This window comes from Lygodium microphyllum, chromosome 22 (assembly GCF_053477565.2).
Source record: "Lygodium microphyllum isolate KBCC chromosome 22, Lygodium_microphyllum_v1.1.10, whole genome shotgun sequence".
In the NCBI taxonomy this organism is placed as follows: Eukaryota; Viridiplantae; Streptophyta; class Polypodiopsida; order Schizaeales; family Lygodiaceae; genus Lygodium; species Lygodium microphyllum.
The window spans coordinates 20,155,109-20,167,974 of record NC_141156.1 but is presented as its reverse complement, the minus strand read 5'-3'; the positions used below and the strand labels follow the sequence as shown (position 1 = coordinate 20,167,974).

The following is a 12,866-nucleotide window of genomic DNA, read 5'->3' as shown; positions in this document are numbered from 1 at the left end:
AAATTGCCAAAGGGTAAAATTTGAACGTGTCAAGTTACCAGGAAAACTCCAGCTACTTGACATTCCCCAGATGAAATGGGAATTTATTAGCATGGACTTTGCAGGTGGATTACCTTCTGTACAAGGAGGATATAACTCAATAATGGAAATAGTAGACATGCTAACAAAGGTCGCTCATCTTCTCCCAACAAAAACCAATTACAAGGCTTCAGATATTGCTAGAATTTTTGTAAAAGAGATTTTTAGGTTACATGGGTTACCTAAAAGGATCATCAGTGATCGTGATTCTCTTTTCACATCACACTTCTGGAAGAGTTTATTTGAAGCCATTGGAACCCAACTTTGTTTCAGTACTGCTTATCATCCACAAACTGATGGGCAGACAGAACGAGTTAATCAAGTAATTGAGGATATTCTGCGTGCATATTGCAGCAAGGAACCTAAAAGGTGGATTCAGTATCTATCCTTAGTGGAATTTGCCTATAATGCCTCCTATCATCGAAGTATTCAGATGACTCCATTTCAGGCACTATATGGTCAAGATTGTCGTATGCCACTTAATTTTTCCGATCCTACTCTAAGGGTAGAAGCCTCGAGAAAAATGTTAGAAGAAATGGATGATCAAATCAAGATCATCAGACAGGATATTCAAGCTGCCAAGGATCGACAAAAGGCGTATGCTGATCTAAAAAGGCAAGAACGAATCTTCAAAGACGGAGACATGGTCTTCATCCGTGTCCATCCAAAGAAGAGTTCTTTGTCTTTAGGTGAGTTTAAGAAGCTAAGTCCAAGATATTGTGGACCCTATAAGATTCTCAAGTGCCTAGGACCAAGCGCTTACAAGATACAACTCCCTGAGAATATAAAAATCCACAATGTATTTCATGTTAGCTTATTGAAAGCATACGTAGCTAACCCTAACCATATCCTTGATGATGAACAAGTTGTAATACCTAGCCAAGGAGTCCTTGAGCTACAACCTGACAGAGTAATTGATGTAAGGGAGAGAAAATTGAGGAGTAGAACCCTTAGAGAATACCTTGTCCAATGGAAGGAATACCCTGAAGAAGATGCTTCATGGATAGATGAGGATGCTCTTTATCAACAATACCCACAGTTTCTCTCGAGATGAGGACATCTCGATTTCTCTAAGGAGAGAAGGATGTAATATTTCCACACAATAAAAGTTAGTTGGTTAGTTCAAAAGTTAGTTAGTTAATTAATAAGTTAGTAAGATTACTAACTAAAGACTAACTAAGGTAAAAACTAACTAACATTAATTATTAATAATTTTTATTTAATTTAAAATATTTTATTTAGAAAAATCAAGAGTCGTAAATTCCATATTTTTTTCGAATTGGCAAGGACCGTGGCCATCCTTCACGTAAATTACAACGTGAACGAAACTTATGAGTTATATTAATCACTAGGATAATGTATATAGTTTGGATGGTCTAAAAATATTAGACTTTTGGACAATACTAGAATATTTTAGATATTTTAGAGATTATATTAATTTAAAAAAAAGAGATATAGAGATTTCTAGAACTAGATGTCATTTAAAAGAAAAAAATAAGTGATGTATTAGTTAGTTTGAAGATTTTATAAAAAGAAAAATAAAGAAAAGTGACTGGCAAAATCGCGCGCGCCGCGATCGCAGTTTACAGGCAGTAGACAGCACTTCGAACAGAGAAAAGAAGAAGGAGTGAACTGAGAGCTTTCTAAGCAAGTGTTTTGGAGTTTTACCCCCCTTTCGGAGCCAATGGAACCATCAGATTTATGATCTGAGCATCAGATATCTGATCTTTCCAAGATCCCTCTCCACAAAGAGCTCCACTTCTCAATCACAAGCCCTCTTCTCCAATTCACTATAAATATGAGGCATGAGAGAGGCATAAGGAACATAAGGAGACCCCGAGAGGCTACGAGAGAGAAGAAGAGAGAAGGAAAAATACTCCTTCAAGAGGCTGCGAGAAGCTAGAGAGAGAGAGAGAGAGAGAGAGAGAGAGAGAGAGAGAGAGAGAGAGAGAGAGAGAGAGAGAGGAAGAGGAAGAGAGTTAGCTCAAATCCCTTGTCTCGATCTTTAACTAAGCTATATTCTCTACCCTCTCTCATCTAAAATCTATCCCACCTTCCCTATCTCTCAAACTCCTCGTGGACGATGGCTCCAAAGCAACGAAGTGGAAAAACCATGGAAATCAACGCAACCGGTCAAGCAACGGGTATTGCCAATGATACGGGAGTGCCCGAGGTTGCGGGAATTGCCACCACAATTGGAAAGTCGGGTGTGGCTAATGCGAGCGTGAGTAAAGATGAAGTTCCTAATGTCGTCATGCCGCCAAACCAGGTTATTCATTACTAGATTATCAATTTTACAATATAAGATAAATTACATAGGATATTAGCTTTCATATTCACCGCTTACACATTAAACTGATAACTCATCTAGAAAGACATATTAGTTCAAGCATAAAACGATAAGTCACTATGATTTCTAGCTAGAATAGTTGGGATACTAAGGCATAGAATCATGATAGAATTGATTGCCAAAGGTTATTGTACATATGTCTTTATGCGCATTCAATATAGTTATGATCAAATGCGACAAGGTTAAGAATTGATTAGTGAAGGTTATAGAAACTGGTTATCTATTTAGGAATCCTAAAGATCATCTCGTTGAGTTTATTGACACAATATATTTCCTTAAGGGATTTTGCTTATGTTAGATAAGTGAATCCAAATGGAAAACTCATGCCCTGCTTAACATGTTTTAAGAGGTGTACTCAACACTTCTTTATGGGGAGAAGTATCATCATTAGAATGAAAGGTTACGTTAGGATAAGGTCTACCTTGGCTATGTGAAACTGTGATTTACATGTTGGGATGATTGTCATTGCACTATTTGATACATATTTGAAAGAACTGTTTGTGTTTGCTAGAATCTAGATTTTGATTGAAATTATTGCCAACAGAATAAAAGGAAGGATCGCGCTAGGCTACCCCCAAGCTAGTGGCGAGACCCTACTCCAAGGGGGTCATGATTATCGCTACGAGAGGCTTGGACCGACTCCGTAGGCGAAAGGTCTGTCAGTAGGAATAGTCTCGGGCAGTAGGAATTGTAGGTGCCAGAGGGGGCTCTGGCTGTAAATCCTGCATTGTTCCAAGAATCTGACGAGCCCCTTCGTGACCCAGGATGGGATCCTGGAACCCTAAATACTAGTTATAAGGGTGGAATCTTGGTAGACAGAATGTCCTTATGGAATTCTGTGTATCTTCCGCTGGGATGGAATGATGGAAATTGTAGTAAGACTTCCAATATAATAAAGAAGTTTGCTTTACTGTTCGAATTCTATGCGTGTTAGTGAGATAAATTATGTGAAGGAACGTGTGACTAAATGGACTAATTAAGGAAGCTGGTTGTATATGTTCCAATAAATGTGTTGTAGGTAATTAAAAAACTAAAGATGACCCATCATCAGAGGAAAGCGGGTGGGCGTAACCCCCGACAGGTCCGTCCAATGGTAGGGTGGTCCCGGTTAGCTGGGAGCCTTTCTACATCGGATATAGAAATAGGAAGACAATAAATTGACCAAGTAGTCATTAGGTAGAACCGACTTGCATTGTTTTAGGGGACTGGAATGGGATTTTGCCTTATGGGCAGGAGGGTTGACGTACCACACTCCCCTCCGTCTCCCATTCTCTTTGAACCAAGTGCAATGGCAAGTCCGCTTCAGATTGAGTAATCCTCTAAAAAGTGGAACTCGAAATTACTGACGCTAGCTGGCTGCTAGGAGACCCATTCGATTTTAGGAACCCAAGTCTTCAGGTCGATCCTAGTGGGTTCGGCCAGAACTCTCCCGTTGTGAAGTAGACTCGGTAGGGCCTAAGTGACAATCCCGTGATGTTCCAAGGGAGCACCGGGCTGCATCATTTATGGAAAAACCTACTGATGGACTACTAAAAGGTGTGCCGTGGATTGGGACTAGCGGACACCTCACACACATGAGCTATGACCTGATCTAACAAACCCCCTCAAAGCTTACTTCCTAAAATTTTATCAATCCTATCTTATTTCTTTTGAGCCAAACTCACTTCATTGGACAAAGTCCTACTAAGGGGCTTGCCCTAAAGTATCATTACTTGAGATAGCATTGGTTTAAGTTGTTTGACAAAAGTGACACACTTGATTGCACATTAACCTAGCCTAATAAAAAGAACCAATTGTTAGAGCTAGCCAAGAGTAGCTTAGTGCCAAGGGCAAGAGATTAGGCATGAATACATTAGGGATTCAAGGGATCTACACACTATTGAAAGCAAGGTCTAAGATAACTAACTAGCCTAGAACAAGAACACTAGTAAAGAGCAAACCAAGGATATTTGCACTTAGTGGAAGATAAGGGAAGATCTTTGAACCAACAACCTAAGGGAAAAATCATAATAAAAACTTTGGTGAAAGGAGAAGTAGAGTAACCAAGAAAAGACATGGAGACAAGCCCTAAAGCTTCAGGGATGAAGCACCCATAAGATGACATCCAAGCTCTTCAATATCACAACTAAGACACACACACCACATACACACACATATATGAACCTATGAAAATACTCAAAGAGTTCTATTTGGCTATTGAGAACATAATACTTTGTTGACTTACTTATATAGTGCATTAGACTCTTAAATCTAAAAAGTTTTGGTTCCTTATGAAACAACAAGAATTGGAGAATATTTCCATTCAAGAACTCATTGACAAAAATAATCAAGCTAGCCAACCAATAAATAAATCAAGGACTAGCCACAATACAGAGTTTGTCCAAAACTTCAACAATGCCATAGAATTGACATCAACCAATTGACTAGGAAGCTATGCTAGACAAAGTACAATAACAAAATCCTTCACAAAGAGAATCCAAGATGATAGTCTACGAGCCCATACTTAAGAAATTGACCATTGATAGACTCCAATGTCAATGATATGCTCAACAAGGCAATTAAGATAGATGATCTTTTTAAAGAGAGAATCCAATATCAAAAAGCAATAGGGACGCTAGACTTTGAGTCAAATCAAAGTGGCAGAAAGCTCAACATTACATAAGAACTTCTAGCTGCCTTTCAATAGCAACAACTCAAGATCTCAAAACTCGTGTAAGCCATGAAGCAACATAGAGCTTGTAGACATATGCTACATACATTTTCGTGGGGCCACTTACCATTGAAGTGTTCTATACCCAATTGAATGTGCTCTAATTACAATCATTTTGGACATGGTACAATGTATTGCCTCTAGAAGGCTTCCTTATCTAGATCTACATATGAATTTTGGATAGCATCAAAGTACCCCTCACTTAGCATTGCTAGCCCCACCCCCAATTGCTATTGTCGGATTGAGACTAATCCATCAATGATACCCAAAGAGTCAAGTCCAATCATAGCCTATCCACCTAGAAATGATCCTAGACATCTTATCAAAAAATAAATACAATGAGGAGAAATACAATTACTACCATCCTATTAGAATCATGTTGCTTGACATCCTATTCTAATCATGTTGGTTGTCATAGAAGAGGAAGAGGTTTGAATTACCGTCAAGAAATAGTTGAACATTGGAATTGCCACAACTACTGCACATGTCAAATGGTTGCCGTGAAAGGCAAAAACCTTTATTGGAAACTCAGGTAGACCCAAGATGCAATGAATGTGCCATCACTCATTTGTATCATGATTGTCCTAAACACCAAATGTCTAGTACAAGCTAAGTAGAATATACTAGATGCATACAAAAGGCCACACAAATTGAACTCAAAGAAAAAATCTCATATTATCTACATATCTTAGGGTCAAATTTATTATAAAATGAGAGTAACCCAAGTCAAGGCCACCCAAGTCAATCAAGAAAAAATAAATTCTTGTATATCACAAAAAGGTCCCATATCTTACAACTACTTAAGAGTAACACCCTAAGGTAGTTGAATTGCAAAAGAAATAGATGGGGTCCAAGAATTTATCTCCTCAAAAGAAAGAGACAAAATTGCCAAGTCCCTATGAAAGCACTCAATCCAAACTAGGAAAAGTAGACAAGGAGACAATAGAAACATCAAGCATTGACAAGTATAATTAAAGCCATTAGCTAGTCCACTTAGATGCCCAAAGCTTCCTAAGTTTAGCAACCATTCATTAACAAAATAATAAGCAAAACAATAGTTGCATGATATGTTGGTCAAGTACCAAAATGGATCCTAAAGGGAAACAACCACCATTGGATGAGCAACAAAAGAAACCAAAAATGTCATCAAGGACACACTTGAATAATCAAGAGTCGAAATGCTTCCAATTACTTCTAGGATCCAATTAAGAAATTGCCCTCAATTTATGCCATAGGCAAATTCACTAGCCCTGCACATACTACTTCCCAACTTGAAGTGGAACCCTAACAATCGCACCCCCTAACTGTGACTAACCTAGTGAACTCCACCATGGAGGCAATCCCAGTGCTCAATAAAACAAGATACAAGCATTGATTTTAAAATTACCATCAACCAAGATCTTGCTAAGAACTGTTCCTCTTGAGCTAAACCTCTAGCACACCAAAAACCTCAACTAATTAAGAAATATTTCATGGAAATGGCAAAGGAAAAGGTGTAAAAGGAGAATCAACCACTAATTAAGTACCATAAGAAACTATATAATAAAGTGAAATTAGTAGCTTAGGTTGCCATAAAAAGCATGGAGGAATTGCAAGCATTGGAATTAAAAGCATAAGGACAAAGCCAATTCGAAAACAAATGGTACACTATGTGGGCTTTGATAGTAAGACTTGGAGCAAATAATAACCATTGCTAAGGAAATATGAGCTATAAGTTACCTTAAGGATGATTTGATGTATGTATCTCTCACTTTCCAATGAGAGCTTGCAATTAATGAAATGTTGAACTACAAGAACTAAAGACAATGCAAAACCACATGTTGCTACTAGTAGATTGGGTTACAGAGATGTGGTACCAGACATTATTGTTTATATACTAATTCTAAAAAAGGTACCAAAGTTTCTTGATCATTATGTTGCAGTTCAATATAATCTTGATTTCTACAAAAGGCCTATCCCTAGACTGAGTGATATTATACATAAGCCATTAACTTATATATACACTCTATTGGGTCCCTCTTTATGTTTCTAGCTATTTTATTGATTTTTCTCCAAGCATGAACTTTTAACTCACATGTAATGTTACCTAGAGGATTTAGTGGACGATGTTAAATTTTGTTATGGATTGCCCTTTTAAATTATTCAAAGAATATCCATAAGCATCAGAAATAGACTGCAAAGCTTAAGTAAGTCTTTGCTATAATAAATTCATCACAATTATTGTATATAAATAAAATTTTAAATAGAAAACATCCATGTATACCACAAAAGCAATACCCCTACATTCTTTTTAGGGGGAGCAGAGAATAGATGAGTTACTATAATACTCGTAAGTAGTAAAAATATAAATTTAAAATTTATATTTTTGGAACAAGAATTAACTACATATGCTCTCAAGTTTATCACATGAATGTAGGATAAACAAGTGACATGCAACAAGAGCTCAAGCTTGAGAAGACTTCAACAAAGTAATCGAATCTCTTAGAAGAACTCGAAGTGCAAAGGGAAAAATTATTAAAAACTAGCACCATCAAGGCCCAAATATATTGATGTAAGGTGTACCTTGAGTTCTACCTCAAATCTCTCAACTCCTTCCCTAAAGGATATGTGAATTTCTCCTCTAGAAATTCCAATGCTCATCAATAATGATGGTTCTCCATCTACAATATTTACTCTATTATTGAGGCTTGCACTTCAACTATCCTAGGTCAACATGTGATTGATGTGCTTCAATGCACAAATAACACAAAGAGCTAGAATTACTATAATAGTCATCCTTCTAATTTCTAATGTTTCTTGTTCACCCCTGTAACATTGGAAGCCTCACTGTATGGGACTTTGATATTTATTTTGAAAAAAAGAAAATAAATATGTACCCACGAGCACTACACATACACCTAGTTGTTCTCAAGTTTGGTGACTTTAACTGGTTAGCTCTATCTCTAATCCCCTATCCCCTCTTTCCAATTTCCCCACATTTACTCAAGGCTCATTAAGGGCAAGACACACCTAAAGAGCTTTGCCTATGATTAGACTTTTCTCCTAAGTCACTTGCACTCTTCTCTTCATACCTCTCATTCACCTTAGTGCCACCAATGCAATAATGAAAGAAATCTTGAAAGGCACTTAAGAAAGAAATTAATCTCTCCAACTTCTAGATGTAGTTGCATCAATTGGAGACCGTACCCTTACAACATTTCTTATCTTGGACTCAACAACTTCATCCAAATAGCAAACGAGGTCTCCTATAATCTTCTTCAAGCACCCTTTTCTCAGCATCAATAGTTTCCTTACTTCAATCAACCATGTCATCATGAAGAATGGTGGAGTTATCTTCTTCCTAAGTGATGAGCTAAGTATCCACATATACTCATATAGTAATTGCACAATAACCTACACACAGCTTGGGTCTTCAAGTGTGGGATAACACTCGAAGCTGGCTTGGAGTTTAACCTACCTCCTAAACCAATAAAATATGTATTGTGCACTAAAAAGAAGACTGTAAATTTTCCTAGGAAGCACACAAGATTTTCCATTGCAAGCATAGATAATTCCATATCTATTCAAGATTTACCCAACCACAAGAACTAATAGTCAAGCATGTATCAACAATGTCATGAAGTTTAGTAGTGTGGTCACCAACCACCACTTCAACCACCAACTACTAAGTACAAAGAGGCATTCTTTTTTAATGAATACTATAAATCATCCAAGGACAACATTAAGAAGTCCCCATCATTCCACATCTTTGATGCAAGTTAAAGCATTCTACCTACAATGATGAGTGCCATGGGACTAGCACCTCATGTAGGAGAGGAATAACATTAATCTCATGTGACTGAAGAATGATGCAAGCTCTTAACCTCACAAATGAAGAAAGACGCAAGTTCAAAGCAAAAGCAAGGAAATTCAAAATATTGAAATTGGAAGGGTTTTTTTTTTTTGGATTGCATTAGAATAATTAAGGCACCATCATTTGCAAGGTGCAATATTTATGTGCTCCAACTATCTTATGATGGCACTATTATTTTTATATCATTAATTGAGATATGGGATTACTCCTATATAACGTAGGATTTTGTTAGCAAGACCTACAACAATGTGAGTTTATGGGCACAAACATTCTATAAACTCTTAGATCCAATTCACATAAAGTGCATGCATAAATTTGGAAAAAAGGCTAAAGGAATTCCAAGTCAAAGCAAGTAGGTAGGTTTTAGGCTTTTGTTTTCCTATTTGGTTGTCAATCTTAGTCTTTGCAACTTAATAAAATAAGGTATTCACTTGGGTTAAGTATATAAACTTTGTTTTTGGGTTTGATTTCTACCAGAGTTCAACTTTGTGGCCAAGATTGGTTTGTCTTTGTAGGTTGAAGTGAAGCTTGATTGAAGGAGCTAAGAAATTGAGGGACAAGAAAACTTTTTACATGATGAATCTACAATACACAAGGAATGGAACATCACATTCACATCCTGATGACCACAACAATTCCATGCATTGCATAAGGGAATCATCACTCTACATATTCAATGTGACCATGCTAGGATTGGGGAAATGCACAAAAAATGAATAGAGGAGCTCATTCTTGTATGCACAACTTTGAGAGAAACTCTTTCTCCTCCCTTCCATCTTATCCATTTGTGCACCATATTGAGAATGAGGGAGAGTGTGAGAAAGGGGTTGGAAAATGAAACTTCCCTCTCTTCTTGGCTTTCTTCTCTTCTTTCCCTTCTTATTCCATATATTGGAGGGTGAGAAGGTAGAGTTTGGGGATGAGATTGGTACACTTTCTTTCTCTTCATGTTTCTTCTTTCCATATATTGGAGGGTGAGAAGGTAGAATTTGAGGTTGAGATTGGTACACTTTCTTCTTCTTTATGTTTCCTATTTTCATTAGAGTGCTTTGAAAGGTGAGCAGAAGGTGGAAGCATGAGTGAAAGTAAGAAGTCTATAAGAGCTATGGAGGTTCAAGTAAAAAGAGAGAGACCGGTGTGTGGAAACTCCAACAGTCACAATGTGTGACTTGACTTCCCTTATTCTATTTGTAGACAAGATAGTAAGCTCCCACTACAAGGGATATTCAAGTAGCAACTAGGATATAAAGAATGCAACTAGCAGAATAGGCATAGACCACTAGTACCAAAGACTTTCATGAACTCAAAGTGTTAGTAAACCATACATTCCATTAGCATACACATCATGCATGTAAAAAATTCTCAAGAGTAACTATGGAGATTTTCCACATGCACAATGAACTAAGCAAAGAGCAACAACACTCAATACATAACCGATATGCATGTATATATCATTGACAAACTAATGATAGAGGTAAGTGTCGGTATCCAAAGCATATGAAATAAACCCACAAGTCGAAGTGGCTATATCAAATAGCATACATGAGACCATATATGAAAATCAAGAGAGTTCCACTATCTCAAAGAACCTAAGCTTTGCCAATTGAATACAAGCATCTCCCACTAGAAGCCAATCCATAATTATAAGTGAGAAAAATAAACTCAATGCATCAACCATATAACATGAAGGCGCCCAAAGCGTATCAAAGATACATATGGGAGTAATATATTCAATAAGCCTTCAACTCATAAGTGAGAGTAATCACTAAAGCAATTGACCAAAATGCAACTACATTGAGTGTAGCTCAAATCCGAGCCTCAAAGCATGTCATAAGCATATCGGGGCATGTAGATCAATGGTAACCATCGTTGTAGACATGTGGCATACTTGAAATACCATGTAGACACAAGCATAACTTTCCTTATGAAAGAGCTTGTGGGTTTCACTATTACCATGGAGCCCCAAGAGGAACACCAAGGAAAAGGGAATTATCTTGCAAGAAAATCTATCTTGTAATATCAACAAGCTTGTTTATCATGTTTCATATGATCACAATGAAGAAAATAACACTAGGCACAACAAATCTTCATACAGTATCATGTAGATCTCCCACGGATTTGATAGAATCAACCATATTCTTCAACATCTTCACAAAATCCATCAATAGAACAAAGAAAGCAAAGGAATACACCATCTTTGAATGGAAATACATCACATAGTATTCATCTTCAATATCTTCATAGTCTTCTCTCTCAATCTCTCATATACAATCACTCTGGTTGAGTAGAATTGGCTATCTCTGACTCTCTCTCTCTCTCTCTCTCCATCAATAATACATCATATCCTCACTACAATCTCTCAAAATCACTCTCAATAATCCTTCTTAGGTCGTGGATACCCCTCCCAAGAGGTATGTCTGATATGAAGAGTCACCAGAGCCACTACAGTGTCCTTTCATAGCTCACTACTGTCACTTCACTCTAGTCTTCACTTGAGTCTTCAGTAGCTACTTCTTTCACTTCTTTCAGCTCTTTTGCACTTGTATTCACCTCTTTCCAAGGCTAGAAAACTTTCCCAAGATACACTCTCATCCATTAGAACACATATAGAAGCATACATAACAGTCATAGAACAGCTACAGTACAGAACATAACAGAACAGAACAAAGGCTCTATAGAAGACCTACAGAAGGTTACAGAAGGTCATCAAAACCACATAACTCATTCTCAAACCATTCCAAACTCTCACAAACCATTCAATAAGCTTTCACAATATCTCATTCTTCATCAATCAATACTCCATCCCTCCTTACAGTTGACAATCAGAATAAAACAGACCAAAACAGAACAAAACAGAAGGTATACAGAACCAATCAGAACATCACAGAACCACCAATAAACATCATGAACTTCCAAAACACAATCAATATCATCCAAAACACTCTCAAATCACTTCCAAACCAATCAATCATCTCATAAAATCAACCATTCAGCTCTCAAAAACAACAAAAATCAGCCAAAAAACAAGTCATTTCAACACTCAACATATCCCCACACTTAATAAGGAAGCGTCCTCGCGACCCAGGAAAAAGGGAATACAAGTTCAGGGAAAAGCTCAACTTTGATCTTCAATATCTTCTCAAAAAGAATCCATCCATTATGACCCCAACTTTTAACCTGTAGCCGAGATAAAAATACAAAGAAAGGAAAACCCGTTTTACAGTAACACTTCTTATCGAACTAAAAATCACAACAAATTTGTAAAGGATATAAGAGTTTTCTTCTTCTTCATCAGCATCAGCTTCAACTCTACAACCACGACCCCATCACCAAAATTGTCCAAAATGTAGCTCGCACACGAAATCCAATCCAATAGAAAACCACCACGTTCGTTTTACATAAATGAACTCACAACACAAACACTAATACAACACAACCATCTGAATGACTCCTTCAAAAAGAGAGATTTTCATTAAAAAGCATCCACCATACATTGGAAAGGTATTAATGAAGATGATCTCTCTTGAAAGATTGATGTTGTCGGAAATGATCCATAGACAAGGATTCATCTACAAAGGTTTTAGGAGGATTTTGAAAAAACTGAAGACAGCACATCCTTTCCAACAGGACCAGGTATCTGCTAGGCAAACAAAGGGCATGAAAATACAATATATCCAGCTGTTGGGAATCAATGCTCACATTGACATTCATGCACAACTTTGGAATAGGCTTGGAATCATTATGAGAGTGCCTATGCATATACGCCAGGTACCAAGCAAAGTGAGCAGCTAATCTCACTGAGGGATCTGCAGACTGTGAATACTGCTGAGCAAAATGAACATAGTTCTGATAAGCTTGACTGGAAGCTGTCCATT

The 12,866-nt window shown here is 37.2% G+C and overlaps 1 non-coding gene across 1 annotated transcript; it reads right to left on the bottom strand.

Moving 5' to 3' along the window:
* Nucleotides 1–12,089: 12,089 nt before the first annotated feature.
* On the bottom strand, nucleotides 12,090–12,157 carry LOC148016941 (small nucleolar RNA SNORD36). Its single transcript, XR_015687981.1, has one exon. It is a non-coding gene; the product is annotated as a small nucleolar RNA SNORD36 (small nucleolar RNA).
* Nucleotides 12,158–12,866: the final 709 nt, after the last annotated feature.